The sequence below is a fragment of the Triturus cristatus genome, chromosome 4_2, assembly GCF_964204655.1.
Source record: "Triturus cristatus chromosome 4_2, aTriCri1.1, whole genome shotgun sequence".
Classification (NCBI taxonomy): Eukaryota; Metazoa; Chordata; class Amphibia; order Caudata; family Salamandridae; genus Triturus; species Triturus cristatus.
The window spans coordinates 948,653,018-948,672,927 of NC_140586.1; the positions used below are offsets into that span (position 1 = coordinate 948,653,018).

Genomic DNA, 19,910 nt, shown 5'->3' on the forward strand with positions numbered 1-19,910 from the left:
GATGAATCACCGTGAAATTTTCAGATTAGGAGCGGACTGGAGCTGGCCAAAAGTTTGGAAAATTTCACGAAGATTCGTCAATCGGCGCCAACGTTATTCCAAATAAAATGATGCGGATTGCCTATGGAAAATAGGTTCTAACTATAACTACCTACTGGCGACTGCCAGTAGGTAATATATATATAGCTGGGAAATAGGAGCATGAATTGAATGTTCCTCGCTCTACTTTTATTGTTGATGTTCCTATCTACTGGGTGCCATTTGATATATTGACGTGCTGTTTTCTTTGACTCTTATTAACAGGGGTTCACGTGAGCTGTACGGACTACCCTCGTCTCCCTGTGAAGCATTTAGGAGTCTGAGAAGGGTATGTTGTGGTACGGTGTAGAATGTGCTTGTATAAACATGGTGGTGGTGCAAGTAGTTCCTGCTGATGTATTGTGATTCAGATGTTTTCATGTATCTTGTTACAGCGCACCTTCTTCTCTCAAGGAAACACTGTGGAATGAATCCCATGGGAACCTCACACTGCTTTGTGTTGTTTTATTCCTTTACCGGTATATTGCACATGCTTACATATATATATATTACGTACCTGAGAATTGGAAAGGGGTCTACTAGCGTGGTAGGAAAGAAGAACGTTTTGATTATGTTTTGTTGTCATTGCAGGTCTCCCTCCTTGCAGTTCCCTTCCTTTCCTTCCCTCACTTGATCATCTCACTGTCCAGTGCCTTTACGGCTCTTCTGGCTTGGGGCTATCAAGAGGTGGACCATTCTTAGCTACAAGCCGTTCCTGAGGATATTCAACTGTGACAGGGATACAGCCCCTCCAGATGACCAGTCTGTCAGTCAACCTCACAAACTATACGCTTACACCCCCACAGATGGAGATTTTTTTAAAGGAACTCGGTTTTGTTCCAACAAAAAAACTAGACAAGTTCAGACTACACTGTGAGATCAACAAATTTATCAGAAAACTTAAACTAAAAGCCTTTTTTGCCAACAAACAGCCGGAAATGGACATGAGAGATGATACTGGACTAAGAGTGTAATCCACTTTTACCCCACCAAACACATCGATACCAGTAGAACTTTAAGCTTTTAAGAATGCGGTCCTTAAAGATATTGGCAAAATCGACCCGCTCAGCATGAAAGTATATCACAACACAATAAAGGAACAGAAACTAGTGATTAAAGACCTGACGGACAACAAGAACCTGGTCATTAAACAAGCAGACAAAGGTGGAGCCATAGTGACACAAAAAATGAAAGCATATTGGACAGAATGTCTATGACTACTTCAAGACACCCGAAATTACGAGCGCCTCACCCAGGACCCCATAGCATCCCATGAAGTCCATATCACCAGTATGACTAAAGAAGCACGTACCCACAATTGGATTTCAAGGAAAGAAGCAGATTTTCTAATCAACAAGTCCCCTAAAATTCCGTATTTTTATACAATTCCAAAAATACATAAGAACATAACTCAACCTCCTGGATGACCCATTGTATCAGGAATCGGCTCAATATCATAACCCCTGTCAAAATTTGCAGATCCTTTCCTAAGAACGATTATTCAAAACACGGACACTTATCTAAAAGGTCCAAAAGATGTATTAAGACTCTTACAAGAAAAATCATTCAACCCAGACACAAAACTCATAATGGGTCTGGACATTGAAAGTCTATACACCAGCCTCACACACTGTGAAACCTTAGACATCATTGAAGTCGTGTTATTCAAAATAGACTGGGAATACCGAATCCCACCAATGTAGTGATGGAATGCTGCAAGTGGGCATTAACCAAAAACATTTTCCAGTTTGAGGACACTCTCGACCTCCAGAAGCACGGGACCAGCATGGGAAGCACCTTTGCTCTAAGTGTGGCAGGACTTTATGTCCACCACCTGGAAAAACATGAGATCCTAAACTCTACAAATCCATACCTACCCCACATAAAAATGTGGAAGCAATATATCGATGATATTCTCATTATCTGGCAAGGTAATGAAGAAACAGCATGGCTTTTTCTGACCTGGCTCAACAGACATAACGATTTCCTCAAATTCACACATATGCTGTCAAACAAGGAACTAGTGTTCTTAGATGTGAACGTTATCTCTGACAACGGTAAGTTAAAAACAACCACACACATTAAACCTACAGCTAAGAACTGCCTTTTGGTTTCTGACAGTTTTTACCCTAGACACCTGAGGGAGAACCTCCCGTTTGGACAGTTCCTCAGACTCAGACGGAATTTCTCTGAAATACAAGACTACAGGAATTAAGCAGACGGTCTGTTCTCAAAATCACAGGAACAAAACTACCATTCCAAAATCATTTCTCAAGCAATGAAAAGGGCTAGAAACAACAATAGAGAAGGTCTCCTTGCATTAAAAAAAACAACTCGTGAGGATAGACCAATATGTATCACTACCTACAACGTAGCATCCAACAAAGTAAGCAAAATAGTCAACAAACACAGGTGCATTCTAAACAGTGGATCTCTGAATTTCCCCAACAGTGGTGTAGCTAATGGGGGGCGGTCTGTCCCAGGCGGCACTGTTTTGGGGGCGGCGGCCAGCGTCACTTGTGGCCCGTGGTTGCGGCTTTTATAATTTATTTGGGGACACTGACAGTTTCAGTGTCCCCAAATAAATTATAAAGGCCGCCACCAGTGCCGCGCAGTCGCCGTCCCAACAATGAGTGATGTACAATACACCCACCACACCCACACGTGCAGCTGTGACTGTCGCTGAGCACGCAGCACAAATATATGACATTACAACATAGACTTTTACAACGCGGATTTTACTACGCAAGTACAATTACATTGCATGTTTTTACAACGCATACCATTACAACGCAAAATAGTATTAATGCAGTAAAAGTTCCATTATAACGCATACCATTACAGCGCTTTTTAAAAAAAAGTATAATAAACCCCTGAGACGGGATGCAGGGAAAATAGGGGTTTTGGGTGGGGTAGTGTATTAAAACATGGGTATTTAAAATGAATACCTGAGTATTAAAAGTAATACTAAAGTGTTAAAATTAATGCTCGTATACATTTTTCTTTTTTTCGATTTAAGATTTACTTACCTCTGGGTCGGGATGCAGGGAAAATAGGGGGTTTGGGTGGGGTAGTGTATTAATACATGGGTATTTAAAATAAATACTAGAGTATTAAAATTGATACCCGACTATTAATATAAATTTTCGACCATTAAAAAAAGCAACGAAAATAACCTAAAAATACATAGAGAATTTAATATTTTAAAAATTAGATTAATTGTTAATAAAATGCAGTTAAAAAAATAGCATTTGCAACACAATATTATTTAAAAAACGAACAATTTGATAAAATACAAATCTTAAAAAATAGGATAACATTTTTATTAAAGTATACACCTAAAAAAACCTTAACACAATTGACCATAACAAAAAAAACAATGCTAAACAATATCATTAAACAAAATAAAACGACAATAAACGGCTGCATAACAAATAAACCACTATTTTACCCTACACCTAAATGAAAGTCCTACTATGCTTTCTACGTTCCTCCGCTCTCGAATAGGAGGACGATCTTTTCAGGTGCAAGTTGCCAAACTCTGGAACGGCATGCCGCTTACCTTAAGACAGATGCACGATCGCCTCTCCTTCAGGAAGGCCCTAAAAATCTGGTTCCAGCAATAGCCCCGCGTTGTCCTATCTAAACCAACCTGTCACACTCACCTTGCACAAGGGCACTCAGCTGAGTAGCTGTGCGCTCTACAAATACCCAGGTAACATAGCATAACATCGCCAAAATGGCGGACAAGAAATATTTATTTTTTTTAGCATAGATTTTTGAAAATGCTAAAAATAATTACACATTTTGTTTGCTGTGGCGCAAATGTCCCCACTGTGCAGGCGGATTCTACGCGTGCGGAAATCTGATGGCCATCTGACGCACATGCCCACCGTGACGTCAGACGGCCGGGGGCCGTCCGACGCATGGAACACGTTAAAAACATCCAAATAAAAATATGCACAAAACATATTTGCAAATAAATTAACGATCAAGTCTCAAAAACGTATATAAGCATCCGACCACCATTTTGAAAACACTGGTAAGCTGACTTCCACAGAGACTACACGCGATTTGCCTGCCCAGAAATTCGCCAACTCAAACAGTGCCATCTACAGTCACAAGTAAGTCTGCCCTTAAAAACTGTAGTTCTCTCAAAAGCTAAAACATATCCTTAAATTGGCTAATAATATACCATTTAATTATTTTCACAGCTTTTACGAAATTTCAAAAAGACGTGATAAAAACACACTTCACGCCACAGTCCTTCAAAATATAAACAATGTAAGTAAAACCTACTTTAAAATTTTTGAAATATTTCAGAAATAAACCCTTAAAATGAACATTGATAAAAAAATTTGCAAATGTAATAGCCAAACTCCATTTTTTTTATTCAAACAAACTACTTATAACAAGCTATTCCTTCCTGTGTTTTCCAAAGTTAAAAATGCTAAATATTGAAGGAGCCAATTTACTATTCCTACTCCGACAAATGCAAAAGAAACTGCAGGATAGTGGTGGGGTAAAATTACTATTCCTACTCCGACAGGTGCTTGCCTCTGGGAAAATGCTTGATAGTGGTGGAGGCACAATTACTATTCTTACTCTGACCGGTGCTTGCCTCAGGGTAAGTGTTGGATGGTGTTGGGGACAAATTTACTATTCCTACTCCGACAGGTGCTTGCCACAGGGAAAGAGCTTGATAGTGGTGGGGGCAAAATTACTATTCCTACTCCGACAGGTGCTTGCCTCAAGGAAAGTGTTGGATGGTGGTGGGGGCAAAATTACTATTCCTACTCCGACAGGTGCTTGCCTCAAGGAAAGTGTTGGATGGTGGTGGGGGCAAAATTACTATTCCTACTCCGACAGGTGCTTGCCTCAAGAAAAGTGTTGGATGATGGTGGGGCAAAATTACTATTCCTACTCCGATTTGTACGTGCCTCAGGGAAAGTGTTGGATGGTGGTGGGGGCAAAATTACTATTCCTACTCCGACAGGTGCTTGCATCTGAGTAAGTGTTGGATGGTGGTAGGGGCAAATTTACTATTCCTACTCCAAAAGGTGCTTGCCACAGGGAAAGAGTTTGATAGTAATGGGGGCATTATTACTATTCCTACTCTGACAGGTGTGTGCCTCAGGGAAAGTGCTGGATAGTGATTGGGGTCAATGGCATACTCCTGAGGCTTGAGCCGGGAGATAAGTGACAGGGCTCTCTGTGTTCTTTGAATACTTATCACTGCTGTTACATTGTTGCCACATTACTTGTTTTTTTAACTGCTTTTAAATGGTGTTAGTAAATTTAGGTACACATACATCAACATTGTGAAAAGCGATTCCTTAATAGCGAGAAATAAGGAATCGGTATTAAGGAATCGCATTTCAGAATGCATCAACAGATTAGGTAAAAATGAGCGATTCCTTAAAAATCACTAATATTTACCGAATCCACATTAGCGAGTAGAGCAAACACCGATTAGCAAAAAGCGACTTCGGTATTAGCGAAATCGGTAATAGCGATTTCGGTAATACCGAAATCGGTATTAGCTAAATCGGTAATTGCGAAATCGCAAAAAACGGGTCGCTCTGGGAACGGGCTTATGACATCACTACCAGGAAGTACAGCTGCCCCACCCCCAATCACTCGCCTGAGGAGCTCACAGGAGGAGGAACAGGACACAGCCTGAGGCTACAGAATCCTCACTGACAAGACTTCCACCCTACCCTCACCAGGATGGACAAGGATGCACCAGGCAGCGCTGAAACAGCCAGGAAGAGGAAGCGAAAGTTCTCAGACCGGGAACTGGAGCACCTGAAAGACGCATATGGCTGCGCATCAGGGAGAGGGTCAATGCCGTGGGAGTGACGCCCCGCAGCATCGATGAACTAAAGAAGAGGTGGTACAACCTCAGGAAGAGGGCCAAGGAGAGGATCGCAGAAAGAGTCAGGGAGGCATCTGGCACTGACCATCCACAGTGCCTGCAAACACTGCCCTGCAGCAGCTAGTCGAGGGGACCATCGAGCCAGAGGCGGTCGTGGGAGTCACGCAGATGGACACCTCCGGCGCAGCCACAACTGAACAAGGTAAGATGCATGCCTGCGACCATACTCTGCATATCCCATTCCCATCCCCCCAGCTCGATCACAGTGTGCAGGCAGAAGTGCACCACACATCTTCCCTCATATCAGTAGTGCATCATGGGAGTCGTAGTCATGTCAGCCCGGTGTGCAAGTATAGTCATAAAAGCAAAAATATTTCCCAACAGCAGTAGAAGCCAAACATAGACTCAAATATTGTAATTAATAGAAGGACATGTATGAAAATTTACAAACTGATGTCGTAATAATCCCACTAACCATGCACTGTTTCACACACAGATGCATCTCCTGGCGATTCAGATGACAGCGGCCGCCTCGTCATCTCGGAGACACCAGCTGATTCTGATGGCGACACTCCGCAGGAGGGTCAATCCCCACCTCCACCAGCAACCGTACCACCACCACCACCACCTGCTGCGTCAACTGCAACCAAACCACGAAGACGCAGGGCACAAGTCCCCTCCATGCAGGTGATGGATGCATGCCCGAGTCCTGCAATACCATCTCCCCAAAGTACAACAGTTGTCACACCGCCAGCACAACCACCAGCACGTGGCCGAGTCACGCAGCTGCGCAGGTCCCTGTGCAGTACTTCGGATATAGCCGACCAGGCAAGCTCCCCATATGGTGGCATCGAGGCACAGATGCTGCATGTCCAGCGCCTGCAGGGGAGACACATGGGGACCATTAGCATACACGTGTCACGCCTTGCAAAGCAAATGTGTACCCTGACGGAGGCAGTGCGGGAAATGACCACTGTAGTGGCAGAGGGGAACGGAAAACTGAGTGAGGACCTCCAGGAACTCACCCGTGCCATCAGAGCAGGGCATCACAGAGAGCGACGGAGGCACAGACAGAACTTGCTCCGTTTTACTGCATCAACCAAGGCCATCACTAGGCTGTGCAACAGCACTGCTGTATTGTCCCAACGCTCCGTGTCACTGCAGGTGGACCTGGGCCATTATTGTGGTGACGTCGCAAAGGCCCTAGGCCAGGTGACCACTGCAGTGGAACACTTGCAGAGCGAAACTTTCAGTGCCAGCACCTTGGGAGGGGAGGACGGCAGTGAGGCTCCCTCAAGTGTCAGTAGCGTATCCATAGTGGAGACCAGCACCAGGAGGCGCAGTTCGCGCTGCTCCACAGCCAAAGGGACAGGCCGTGGTGAGGTGGAGGAGACAGGTGATAGGAGGCTGGGCATTCATGGCAAGCACCACTAGACATACAGTACGCCATCCCTGACCATGGTGGGGTAACCATGGTCCTCTCCAATTGTACAATTGCTCACCCGTGACTACAACGGGCATGTTTCGTTCCTCATTGTGTGGGGGAGCTCTAAATCGCATTCATGTGTGCCAGCACATACATCAGTGCTCCTGTGCATTAAACAGTAGCACCACAAATGATTTTGTCATGGATCATTCCTACCTGGATCAGAAATGATGTTGCGTGATGTATGTCCGCCTCCTTTGGCCCTCAGCTGTGTTGGGAACGTGTGCCTGTCGGTGTTGTGCGGGTGGTTGGTCATCCCGGTAGTCGTCATTCCTGTCCACCTCTATGGGTATCCCCCTTCTGGTTGCGATGTTGTGCAGCATGGCACATACTGCTACAATCCTGCAGCAGGTGTCTGGTTTGTATTGCAAGGCACCACCAGTCTTATGTAAGATTCTGAAGCGACTCTTCAGAATCCCAAAGGTCCTCTCAATCACATTTCTGGTGCTTATGTGGGCCGCGTTGTAGCGTTGCTCCTGTGGTGTTGCTGGATTGATGTAGGGGGTGAGGATATATTCATTTCATTTTTCATTTAGTCTTTATTCGATTAAAAATCATAAAAGACACAGCATCACAAAATTATAAGCCACATCAATAAATTAAATTAAATGGTATTAAATACACCAAGACTAATGTAATAACAGTAAATCAATAATAATAACAGTAAATCAATAATAGTAACAGTAAATCAATAATATGGATATATTCACGCAGGGCGTATGCACTGTCACCTATAAGATGGAAGCAAAGGCTTAGCAACAGTTATGAATATACATGTGTGATGCTCATGTTTTGAAGAGGTATGTATACGTACCAAGCAGGAGTCCCTCTCCAAATTCTCCATTGAGTAGGCACCTGTGGATGCCACTGTGTCTGAATATGTAGGAGTCGTGTGTGCTCCCTGGAAATTAGGCCACTAGGTCCGTGATGATGTGCTTGGCATCGCACACGACCTGCACGTTGATGGAGTGGTAGGACTTCCGGTTACGGAAAATGTACTCATTGGCTGAGGGTGGACAGATGGGGACATGTGTGCAGTCGATGCATCCTATGACATGGGGGAATTGGGCCACCTGGTAGAATGCCTGTTTGGTGTGGTCCAACTGGTGTGGGGTCGTGGGGAAGCTGATGTGGGTATATATCATTGTCAGCATGGCATCAATGAATTTGTGGAAGAAGTGTGAAAGTGCGCTTTGTGATACGCCTCCCGCTACGGCGATGACCCCCTGGAAACTTCCAGAGGCCAGTAGGTGCAGGCTGCATAGGACCTGGACGTGCGCAGGAATTGCATTGGTCCGACGTGTCTGGTGCTGCTGTAGTGGTTCAAGGTCTGCAATTAGGCGCATGTTCATGGCACGATTGAGACGATACTTGTCGTAAACCTCATCTTCATTTTGTCCTAGCAATGTGATGCGCACTCTGAAGACTCTCTCCTGGACCCTTCTCCTGCGCTGTCCTGCTGCATTAATTCACATCATCCTTGCAAGCACGTAGAGGGCTGCCATTTTGTGCAAGGAAACAGGGTCTCCTGGCCCTATTTGAATGGCTTACTGATTGGTAGCATCTGTGGCACATGTAGTATTTTTTTATTTTTTTATTTTTTTTAAATGAAACTTTACCTCCAGGTTCTGATTCCCCTTAATCTGCTCATGCTAAATAGTGATTTTTGGGATTTTCGGTATTTGCGATTTTTGATGCATTCATTAGTGATTAGTCATTTGCGATTGGCACTTGCCGGGCACTATTAGTCAGTTCGGAATTTGCGATTTTTGTGTTTTGCGATTCGTTATTTTGACGGGGCTTCTTTTAGCGATTCTTTATTTTAGTGGGGAATTATTTTGCTATTCTTTATTTTTTACCGATTTGTGTTGATGCATTGGGATTCGTTTTTTGCCACTGGCTAACGGGTGATTTTAGCGATTCGGTATTTTTATGACTTGATTTTTGGTTGATGCATGTGCCAGTATGTTTTATGTGCCTTTAAAATTGTACTGCTACGCGCGCTGACTGCCCTCTGCTGGATAGATTTTTTATACTTTAACGCTGCCGCAAATTTGAATCTGACTCACCCGCTTCTTCCAGCATTAGTTGCTCTTGTTGCACACTGCCTGTTACACGTCGTGGGAGGGAGGGGCACACCCTTGGATGCAAGCGGTTCCCGCGAGACACAGTAGTACCACCATCGACTGGTCAGCAGGCCAGTCTGTACACCTGACACACTATAAATGTGCACGCTGATACGTACGCGCATTGCTGGCACGCCAAAGATGCACCTAAGGCAGGCCCATCTGCGCCCGTCCACGCACCGATCGTGCACAGCGCTAGCCATGCTGCCTGTTTCACGCAGGAACACTGTCCAGCTGTAAGATACTCCAGAGCGCAACTGTTGAATCTGAATGTGGGTAGAGATAGACCAAAATGTAAGAGTATCTCGATTCAACAGAAATCCTCCTGAACAACAGATACATGTCCAAACTGCCACAGATTACTTCCTAGGATCCTACATCAGAGAATTAAACCCAGCAGACCTAATGAGTTCTCCTCGGGGATGGGCAACACAAAACCCAAGGACTGTGCAATAAAATGTCTTCTGGTTAATGCCAGATCCTTAGTGAAGCATAGTTTTGAGTGCGCCAGACTCCTGGAGGAGCAGGATGTAAAACTGGCATTTATCATGAAAAAATGGATGGATGAGGCCTCAGGGCCAGACCTATTAACAGCCACACCACCATGCTTCTTGTGTTCCACCTTAAATAGACCTACGGGGAGAGGAGGGGGCTAGCAATAATCTATCATAACACCCAAAAAGTAGCGATGCAGACAACAAACAACACGACCTGTGAAGCACTCTCATTTAATGTTTGCATATCGCCTCAACACTCATTTAAGGTTATTTTAATGTATAGACCGCCAGGGTCTAGAACATCCTTTCTAGCTACGCGTGGGACCCTACTTGAAGAAGGGCTCTGCTCTAACTCATTTACCATTCTGGGAGATTTTAATTTCCATTTGGAAACCCTCATGGATCCAGATACCAAAGCGCTCCTAGAGCTGATGAGCAGTGCTAACCTGAACGAACTGGTAAATGAGCCTACCCATAAGGCAGGACACACGCTGGATGGGGTCTTTTTCAACCATCCAAATTTAACTTACACAGGAACGATACCACGCAGGAATTTTATTTGAATTAACCACCCCAGTCCACCGTCACAAATAAGGGGGTAGCTCAAATCAGATAAAAACAAGAGACTGGAAAAAAGTGATGGGATCCGAATTACAAGATCAGCTTAATATCACCCTGCGGCCACAGCCAACAACCGTTGAAGACGCGGCCAGATCATACACCTAATGGGTTGACGCAGCCTGTAGAAAACTATCCCCGGATAAACTCGTTCACCCCAAATGAGCTACACCAACATCTCCATGGTATTCAGAAGAGCTCAGAAGTCAGAAACTTACTTGTAAACGGCTAGAACGCAATTGGCGTAAAAAATACTCTATAGTAGAAAAGGAAGTCTATAAACAAGGTCTCATCGTTTATAAACAAGCCGTGCTCAACGCGAGAAAGCTCTTCTTCATCAATCAAATTAACACAGCTAAAATTTCTCCAAAGAACTTTACAAAACAGTAGCTAGGCTAGCGTCCCCCAGCCCACCTAGGGTCGAGTCTAGTTAAGAAATGAGTGAGGAAATTGCTTAAAAAAAAAAAAGGTAGAAGTTATTTTCTCAGCTTTTAACCAACTCCCGCAGGGAGCCTCAGAAAATAGGACAACGGGCTCAAAGCAAGTCATAAGAGCATGTCATACACTCGAGAAATTTGCCCCACTCAGTATCAATGACACAAATATGCTACTGGGCTCTGTTAAATCCGGATCCCCCATGACCCCTGTCCAGTGACAGTGGCCAAATTAGCCCTGGAACCTATTGCCATCACCCTGACATCAATATTTAATGCCATGTTTGAAACAGGCGACTTCCCTAGATGCTGGAAATGGGCCTCAATACTCCCACTTCTGAAGAAGAAGAATTTGGACCCAATGGATCCAAACAACTATAGGCCCATCTCCCGCCTCTCATTACCAGCTAAAGTGGTCGAAATAGAAATAAATACTCAGCTTAGTGCATTTATTCATGAAAACAAGTTACTGGATCCCACGCAGTATAGCTTTAGAGCAGGACATAGTACAGAGACTGCCTTGATAAAGGCAACAGAAAACATCAGGAAAGCCCTGGACCAAGGTGGTGAAGCGGCCCTCAACATGCGGCCTTCGAAACGGTCCATCATAACCTTCTGATGGACCGTCTGTGCGAGATTGGATTCAAAGGAATGTCACGGAGTTTGCTAAAAGTGATTCTAACGGACAGGAAACAAATTTTCCTTGGGGAAATTCGACTCTGAACCTTTCTCGCTGCCATGTGGTGTTCCACAGGGATCGTCCTACTCTTTTCAATGTGTACTTGGCACCGTTGGCTCCCCTGATCAGATCTTATGGCTTTAGATTAACGCCATATGCAGACGACACACAAATAGTTGTGTCTCTTCTACCAGGACATGAAGTAGGCATTGGCAAGAATTTCCATGACTGTATGGGAGTAGTCAAATCGTGGATGTCACAAAACTGCCTGAAGCTAAACTCGGACAAAACCGAGGTCCTCACGTTTGGAAATAAGGCACATTTTTAGACCCCTGACTGGTGGCCAGCAGATCAGGGTATCCTCCCCAGACCCACGTAGAAGGCAAAGAATGTAGGTATTGTGGTGGACGACAGACTGAACTATGAGCACCAGATAGATGCGATAACCTCGGCCACCTTTCATTCCCTTAAACTGCTAAAAAAGGTCAAACCATTCTTGCCAGAAGACAGCTTACGAATAGTCGTTTCATCCATTATCCTGTCCCGACTGGATTACTGCAATGGGGTCTATTTGAACATCCTAGAGCGACATTTGAATAGATTGCAGATCTTGCAAAATGCAGCAGCTAGGCTGGTGACAGGCACCCCCAAACTTGCATCGGTAGCCAAAGAAATTAAAAGACTACATTGGCTGCCCATTAAGAAAAGGGTGCAATTTAAGTCACTCTGTATTGTCTTTAAGGCACTAAATGGTCAGGGTCCTGATTTTTTGACTCACCAGTTTCGATGGTACACTCCAAAAGAACCCTCCGCTCACTAGGAGCCAAATTGGTGTGCATACCACCCACGAAGAAATCCTTGTGGGGGGGAGAAGTTTCATTACAAGTGCAGCCAAAGCGTTGAATGCCCTGCCTTGGAGTTTTAGGAACTCCACGAACCTTCTCGTCTTCAGATAACAACTCAAGACCTGGCTTTTCAATTTATAGTTCCTCCCAGCTACATTTCTCTCCGTGCCACCCTGTTTCTCAGTAGAGTTGAGCTACTAGCGCCATGACACCCCCGGGTAACCGTGAACTCTACAAATATATTTAAGATAACATCATTAACATAACAATTTAGTATTCCTACTCCGTAATGTGCTAGCCTCAGGGAATTGCTGGATGACATTTGTTGTTTAAAACATTAATAATAAATCTACAATTATTTGGTAAACTTTTTTTAAATCAACAGATAACCAAAACAAAAATAAACATCTGAGAAAAGAACCATCCATTGTGTAAGAACAAAAACAACTGAAGATTATAACGTTAGTGAAATTGAAAAGTAAACATTAAAAAAACCACATATTTTTACGTTCACAAATGTGCAGATTAGCATCATCCCAAATATTATTTGCAAGTTTACAGCATTGAAAATGCATGCGGAATATGCGAGTAAATACTTGGACAGGAAAACTGCGCATGCAATTTCCATTAAATCCTATGGAAAGCCTTTCCTTATTTGCGACCCGCAATTTGCGAGCTGCAAATAAGGAAAGTTTTGGAAACGCAATTTGCGAGTACCTATTCTGAACTTGAAAATTGCGCATGCAATTTCCTTTAAATCCATTGGTTACCATTTCCTTTATTGCGACCCAGAATTTGCGAGTCGCAAATAAGGAATGTCTTGGAAATGCAATTTGAAGAGTGCCAAGCATTTAAATGCATGACACCCTTTCACCATTGAAATTGCGTGCGCAATTCGCGAGTACCTATTCGGTACTTGAAAATTGCGCATGCAATTTCCATTAAATCCTATGGGAAGCCATTCCTTATTTACGATCCACAATTTGCGAGTCGCAGATAAGGAATGTGTAAGGAATTGCGATTTGTAAATTGTGATTTCTTAAAATTCGCAATTTAATAATCGCAATTCCTAAGTGTTAAACGTGGAGATTGAGGTGAGAGAAACAATTAAATAAATTAAAGATATTGCATCCACCCCCAATGAACCCTGTGGTGCAGTTTTGAGGGAGGTACCCCAACAAATTCCACCACATGTTGCAAGTAGTATACCCTCAATTCCTAATCTGAGAAGAATTGTACAACGTAAAAAACAGGCAAGTAACCCACAAAGAGTCACACCCCAAACCTTTTCTGACATAAACATTCCACCTGAACTATCTCTAACAGTTACTAATGAACCTTTTCTTTTGCATGACAACAAAAACCCTAAAAAAAGAATACTAATCTTTAGCACACCCCATAATCTTGTAAAATTGGAGAACAGTGATATTTGGATGATGGATGGGACATTTAAATGCACGCCCCATCCATTCACCCAAATATACACTATTCATGCACATACAAATAATACAGTAGTTCCCTTAGTTTACAGTTTACTCCCTGATAAACAATCCTCAACATACAATGAATTTTTGTCAGTGATAAAAGCTAAAACATCAAACAAAACTCCTGGAAAAGTAATATTTGACTTTGAATTACCTATGATTAATACTATTACCAAATTGTACACGGATACCCAAATTCAAAGATGTTTTTTTTCACTTTTCTCAGGCTTATTGGCGAAGAACTAAAAAAACATCCTTGTGAAGTGGTGGAACTGCTATCCGACCTGCTTGGAAGGAGGAGCAAAAAAAAACAATGCCATAGAGGGATGCACAACTCTTTCAATAAATCAACTAGCAAACCTCATCCTAATTTCTATCATTTCTTGGAAATTCTGAGGAAGGAGCAAAGTTTCCAAAAAATGAGAATATCGCAATCATTAACAGGTAGTCTGAACCCACGTATATCAAAAATAACAAAGGAAAATGTCTGAGAGACTATTGGGTGCAATTCAACATTTTACGTTGGTGGTGGCTTCAGACTACCTTGATAATCTTGCACACATCCTCCATTTCTAACCTACACTATCTTCTTACTTGCCTGATTTGCCCAACATTTTTATTAAAAAAATGTGGGTCTCCTTACCTTGAGACGTCTTCTTTTTTCAACTCTTGGATTTAGGTAGTATTCAATTTTTCACCTAGAGTCCTTTCTCTTTTTCGAATCCATTGCAAATAATCCACAATCCTTTTTCAAACTCCACGTCCCGAATTAATCTGTGCACATGATTTTTAAAATTATAATCTGTGCATCCCTAAAAAAAAATGGACTCCAAAAAAACGAAAAAGTGTTATTTTTCGCAAAAAAGCAACAAAAACCAACTTAGCAATCCATTCTATTTCGACAACAGTTCTAAATCCTTTCCAAGTTCTAAAATCCAAAAACTAATAAGCAATGGATGTAAACATATTCAATCTTTTTATTTCACAAAAAATGTTTTTTTAATTCATATTAAAAATACATCTAGCGGGAGGAGCCTAGCACGCAACCAAGATGGCCGCGTAGGCTTGTGGCTCCCGGAGGCCTCCGCAACCTCCCACGTCTATCCTGTCATAATCCTGGTTTTCTAGACGGGCTTTTGTCTATGATCTTGCGCTAGGGTGCCACTCGTTTTCCAAATCGAAATCGGACTCCGGGAACCGGACTGGTGGCGATCTGAAGTTTGGGGCCTTCTCCGGCCTTGGTCCCGTACTCGAGTTGGTGAGGTGCCCGGGCGCGAAGTGAACAACAGCGGAATGCCAGTCTGGGCCTGCCCCGGACCCCGTGCTTTCACTTTCGGTTTCGAGTTGATCTGCGGAAACTGACGTCGGGACTTAGGGTAAGCAGTGCCGGGGCTTGATTCTCGAACTGTCAACGGGCCTATTTCAGTTGGCGGCCCGGATCTCCTGCAGTGGTCGCCTGGCCTTCCTCCGGGTGCTGGAGGGTGCTGACCTTGGTGGTCGCTGATGATGGCGGCGAGAGTGGACGGCGAGAAGCTGAAACCCAAGTCTACCCGGAGGGGAGCTTATACCCAGGCCAACAACATGGACCGCTATGCGCAGCCAAAGGGATCCCCTAGTGGCTCACATAAATCGCCTGAGCTGCCCAAGGAGGCCTCGGGCGCATCGTCCGAATTGACTCTGCTGGATGTCATGGGCGCCATTGAGGAGATGAAGGCGACTGTGAACCAGCAATTTGATACCCTGGCTAATAAATTGGACTCGGTGTTGATTGATGTGACTTTGGTCAGAGCGGACCTGTCCAAAACAAATGACCGGGTTGACTCATTGACTCAAGCGGCGTCGAGCCTAACCGTGGATGTGGCCGCTTTGCAGACGGAGGTGCGAAGGTTGCGGCTCGCCAGTGACCTAACTGATCGTCGCCTTGAGGATTCCGAAAGCAGGGCCAGGCGGAATAATGTCCGTATTATTGGGGTGCCCGAACGATCGGGAGGAGTCTGCTGCGGATCTTTTTGTGGAGGATCTAGTGGTGACTCATCTAGCACCCAAGGGTCTGAGCAAGTTCTTCGCTGTGGAACGGGCCCACAGGATTCCGGGTGGTGCGCCCAAGGTGGGTGCTCCCCCGCGGCCTATCATTGCCCGACTTTTTAATTTTCGGGATAGAGATGCTATCCTTCAGGCATCGAGGGTGGCTGGGCCATTAAAGTTTGAGAACTCTAATGTTAGCTTTTACCCAGACTTCACGCAAGCGGTTCAAAAGCAACGGTCGGGTTTTTTGGCCATCAAACGGCGCTTGAGGGACATGGAGCTGAAATATGCGATGCTATTCCCGGCTAGGCTGCGGGTTGAGTTAGAGGGTCGCTCGCATTTCTTCGACCGGCCGGAGGCGGTTGGAGAATGGCTGGATGCTCTACCTAGGGGTCGAGGTCGGGAAGGTCGGATGGCGGAAAACGGAGAGTGCTCGACGGAGTAGGAATAGAACTGGGATCCTGGCTATGGACTGGACTGGTAACGTTTTGCACCTGTGGCTGCACTGGACTCCAGTTTGTAACACTTTGCCCTTTGGTATTTGGAGGTTGCGGGGGGCTTGCTGGGGCCCTTTCCTCCTTCTGGTTTTTTTTTTTCTGTCTTCTTTGTAGTGAGTTTCATATTGGGGCGACAGGCACACTGCACGTTGGGGGGGCTGTTTGGGCTCATGCAGGGTTGCAGGGAGGGGGGAGTTTTGTTGGGGTTGATGGGGTGGGGTTGGGGTTTGTTTGTTTGCATCACAAGGCGGGGTAATGTTTTCTGTTGTGTTATTATGACTGTGCTCTCCGGGAGGGGGATATTTTGTGCTGGGGGGGATGGGGGGTAAGGGGTTGAGATTTCTATCATGGAATGTGAATGGGCTGGGGGACAGGATAAAGCGGGGGGTGGTCCTGCAGTTCTTGAAACGTATTTCACCTGACATTGTGTTTCTGCAGGAGACGCACCTTATAGGGAACTCTTTCCATGCCATGAACAGGCAGGGATATCGCCTTCTGGCCCATTCTGGTTTCACCTCTGGCTCGAGGGGACTGGGCATTTTAGTTAGGACCTCTCTCCCGTTGGAGGTGGATGAGGTGCTCCACGACGACAGAGGGCGCTACACTGCGCTGGTGGGGAGATGGGAGGGTAAGTTGATTTCGCTGGTTGCTGTCTACGTGCCGCCGGGCCTGCAGACGGCCACCTTTGCTGATTTGGGGCGCCTGCTACTTGGGCTTCCGGGGGGGGTTTGGTCTTGGGGGGGGATTTTAACGCAGTGGTTTCCGGAGTTGAAGATCGACACCCCCCTAGAGACCTCCCTCGGGCCCAAAACTGGCTGGGGGGCTTTCTGGATACCCTGGGACTGATAGATTGTTGGCGGTTGAAACACCCTGGACAAGCACAATATACTTTCCACTACGGGGCCCACGGTAGTCTTTCGAGGCGTGACTATATGCTAGTGCCTGCGGCCCAAGCTGGGATGATTGGGGAGGTGCGACACTTGGCCCGCGGTATTTCTGATCACTCCCCTCTTTTGCTACACTTAGATATCGCCATGGGGGCGGTGGGGAGGGTGGCGCCGATCAACCCCTAGTACCTAAGAAACCCCACGATCCGTGCAGACCTGGTTGGGTCCCTGGAACACTATTTTAACGACAACGTGGGATCGGTGTCTTCCGCCGTCTCCCTTTGGGAGGCCTTTAAGACGGTGCTCCGGGGCCAGGCCCTGTCTCTCATCTCCCATACCAAAAAATGCGAGGCGAAAGAGGTGGTTCGACTAGAAAATGAGACCACCGAGTTGGAGATCGATTTGGATCAAGGTGTTACGGATGACAGACTTCATGTGCTGGGGCTTAAACAGGCCGACTACAAGGCGCTGGTTACTGAATCTGCCAAGAGTATGAGCAGGGAGCAACAGGGGGGTTTGTACGATATGGGTGATAAGGCGGGGAAGTTGATTGCCTGGTTGGATAAGAAGGAGAGAGCGGGTCGAGTGGTGCCGGTTGTTGAGAGGGTGGATGGTGTGTGTGTGACGGACCCCGGTGATATTGTTGATTGCTTTGCTGAGTATTTTCACGGGGTTTACTCTCCGGTCTCTGAACGATCGGAGGAAGACTCTCGCCTGCTGCTTAAAGACATCGCTTTGCCATCTCTATCTGATGAGGATAAATTACTGATGGACGCTGCCCCGTCGCCGGATGAGATTGCTTTGGCCATTCGCTCTATTGCTTCTGGCAAGGCCATGGGTCCTAATGGCCTTCCCATCGAATTATATAAGTTGCGCCCAGATAGGATTGCGCCGTATCTCCGGGACATGTTCCTCGAGGCACAGGCGGCGGGCTCCCTCCCCCCTGACCAACGTCTTGCTACTATTGTTGTTATCCATAAGGAAGGGAAGCCGCGGGATCGGTGTACTTCTTACAGGCCTATCTCTTTGTTGAACGCGGAGCCCAAAATCCTTGCCAAGGTACTGGCCAATCGCCTGATCCGGGTCGTGGGCGACCTGATCCATCAGGATCAATCCGGTTTTATACCCCACCGCTTTGAACCTGCGGCGACTGCATGGCGTCCTCGCTAGAGCGCCATTCATGCGTGAGCCGGCCATTTTGGTGTCCCTGGACGCTATCATGGCGTTTGACACCTTGGAATGGCCGTATATTTGGGCAGCATTGGCGAAGTTTGGGTGAAATTGCTTTATGATAACCCACTGGCACAGGTGTTGGTCAACGCTTTGGGTAGGGGCACGCGACAGGGATGTCCGTTGTCGCCTCTTCTTTTTGCGCTTTGTTTGGAGCCCCTTGCGGAGTGGCTGCGGTGGCACCCTTCGATGCGTGGCCTTAGATGGACGCCGGAGTACGAGGATCGTGTCTCCCTATATGCGGACGATATACTCTTGTATCTTGCATCTCCACGCAAATCGCTCATTGTATTGGTGGATGTGTTGAGCTCCTTTGGTCGCAACTCTGGATTGGTCATTAACTGGGCTAAGTCTTGTGTGTACGTTCTCTCCGGGGAGGCCCCCCCCCCTTCCGCGGGGGTGCCCTATCCAGGTTGCAAAGTCGGGGTTTAAGTATTTGGGAATCTTTATAACCCTAGACCCGGTGGCCCGGTATGAGCGGAATCTTCTCCCCCCCCCTTCAGCGCCTAAGGGCGGATGTGGCGGGTTGGCGGCGGCTGCCGCTCTCGCCGCTCGGCCGGGCGGCGTTGTTCAAAATGATGTCGCTGACGCGCTTTTTGTACGCCCTACAGAACACTGTGGACGTAGTGCCGGCCTGCTATTTTCGGGAGGTGGAGTGTCTTCAGCGTCGATTGATTTGGGATGGGCGGCCGCAGATCGCTCTCGCCAAACTAACCCTACCGTGGTAAGATGGGGGGGTCGCTCTCCCTGATATTAAACGATATTATTGGGCCTCCCAGTTGGCTGCTGTCAATCACGGGATGTATGGGCCTGCTTTGAACCAGGCTTTTGAGATGGACAAATTGTTATTGCCAAGCGGAGATTATAATCGAGCACTATACTCGGGGTCCCTTGATGCGCGATTGACGGGCCCGACGCGGGTCGCGGTGCAGGTGTGGCATGCGGCCAATGCAGCGATGGGGTGGAGGGATCACTTGACTCGGGCAACGCCATTGTACGCTTCCCGGCGTTTGGGTTATCTGTGTAATACGAAAGGCTTTGAGAAATGGGATATGATTGGTATCAGCAAGGTAGGGGATCTCTGGACGAAAGGGAAATTTAAGACGTTCGACATGCTGAAAACCGAATATCAGTTGAACGATAGGG

The 19,910-nt window shown here is 46.0% G+C and overlaps 1 long non-coding RNA gene across 1 annotated transcript in view; it reads left to right on the top strand.

The window, feature by feature from the left end:
• The window catches only part of LOC146839060 (uncharacterized), a 316,080-nt gene that overhangs the window by 249,214 nt on the left and 46,956 nt on the right, over positions 1-19,910 (top strand). Inside the window, exon 5 of the long non-coding RNA XR_014960770.1 lies at positions 304-367. This is a non-coding gene — a long non-coding RNA (uncharacterized LOC146839060). The remainder of the gene's footprint in view (positions 1-303; positions 368-19,910) is intronic.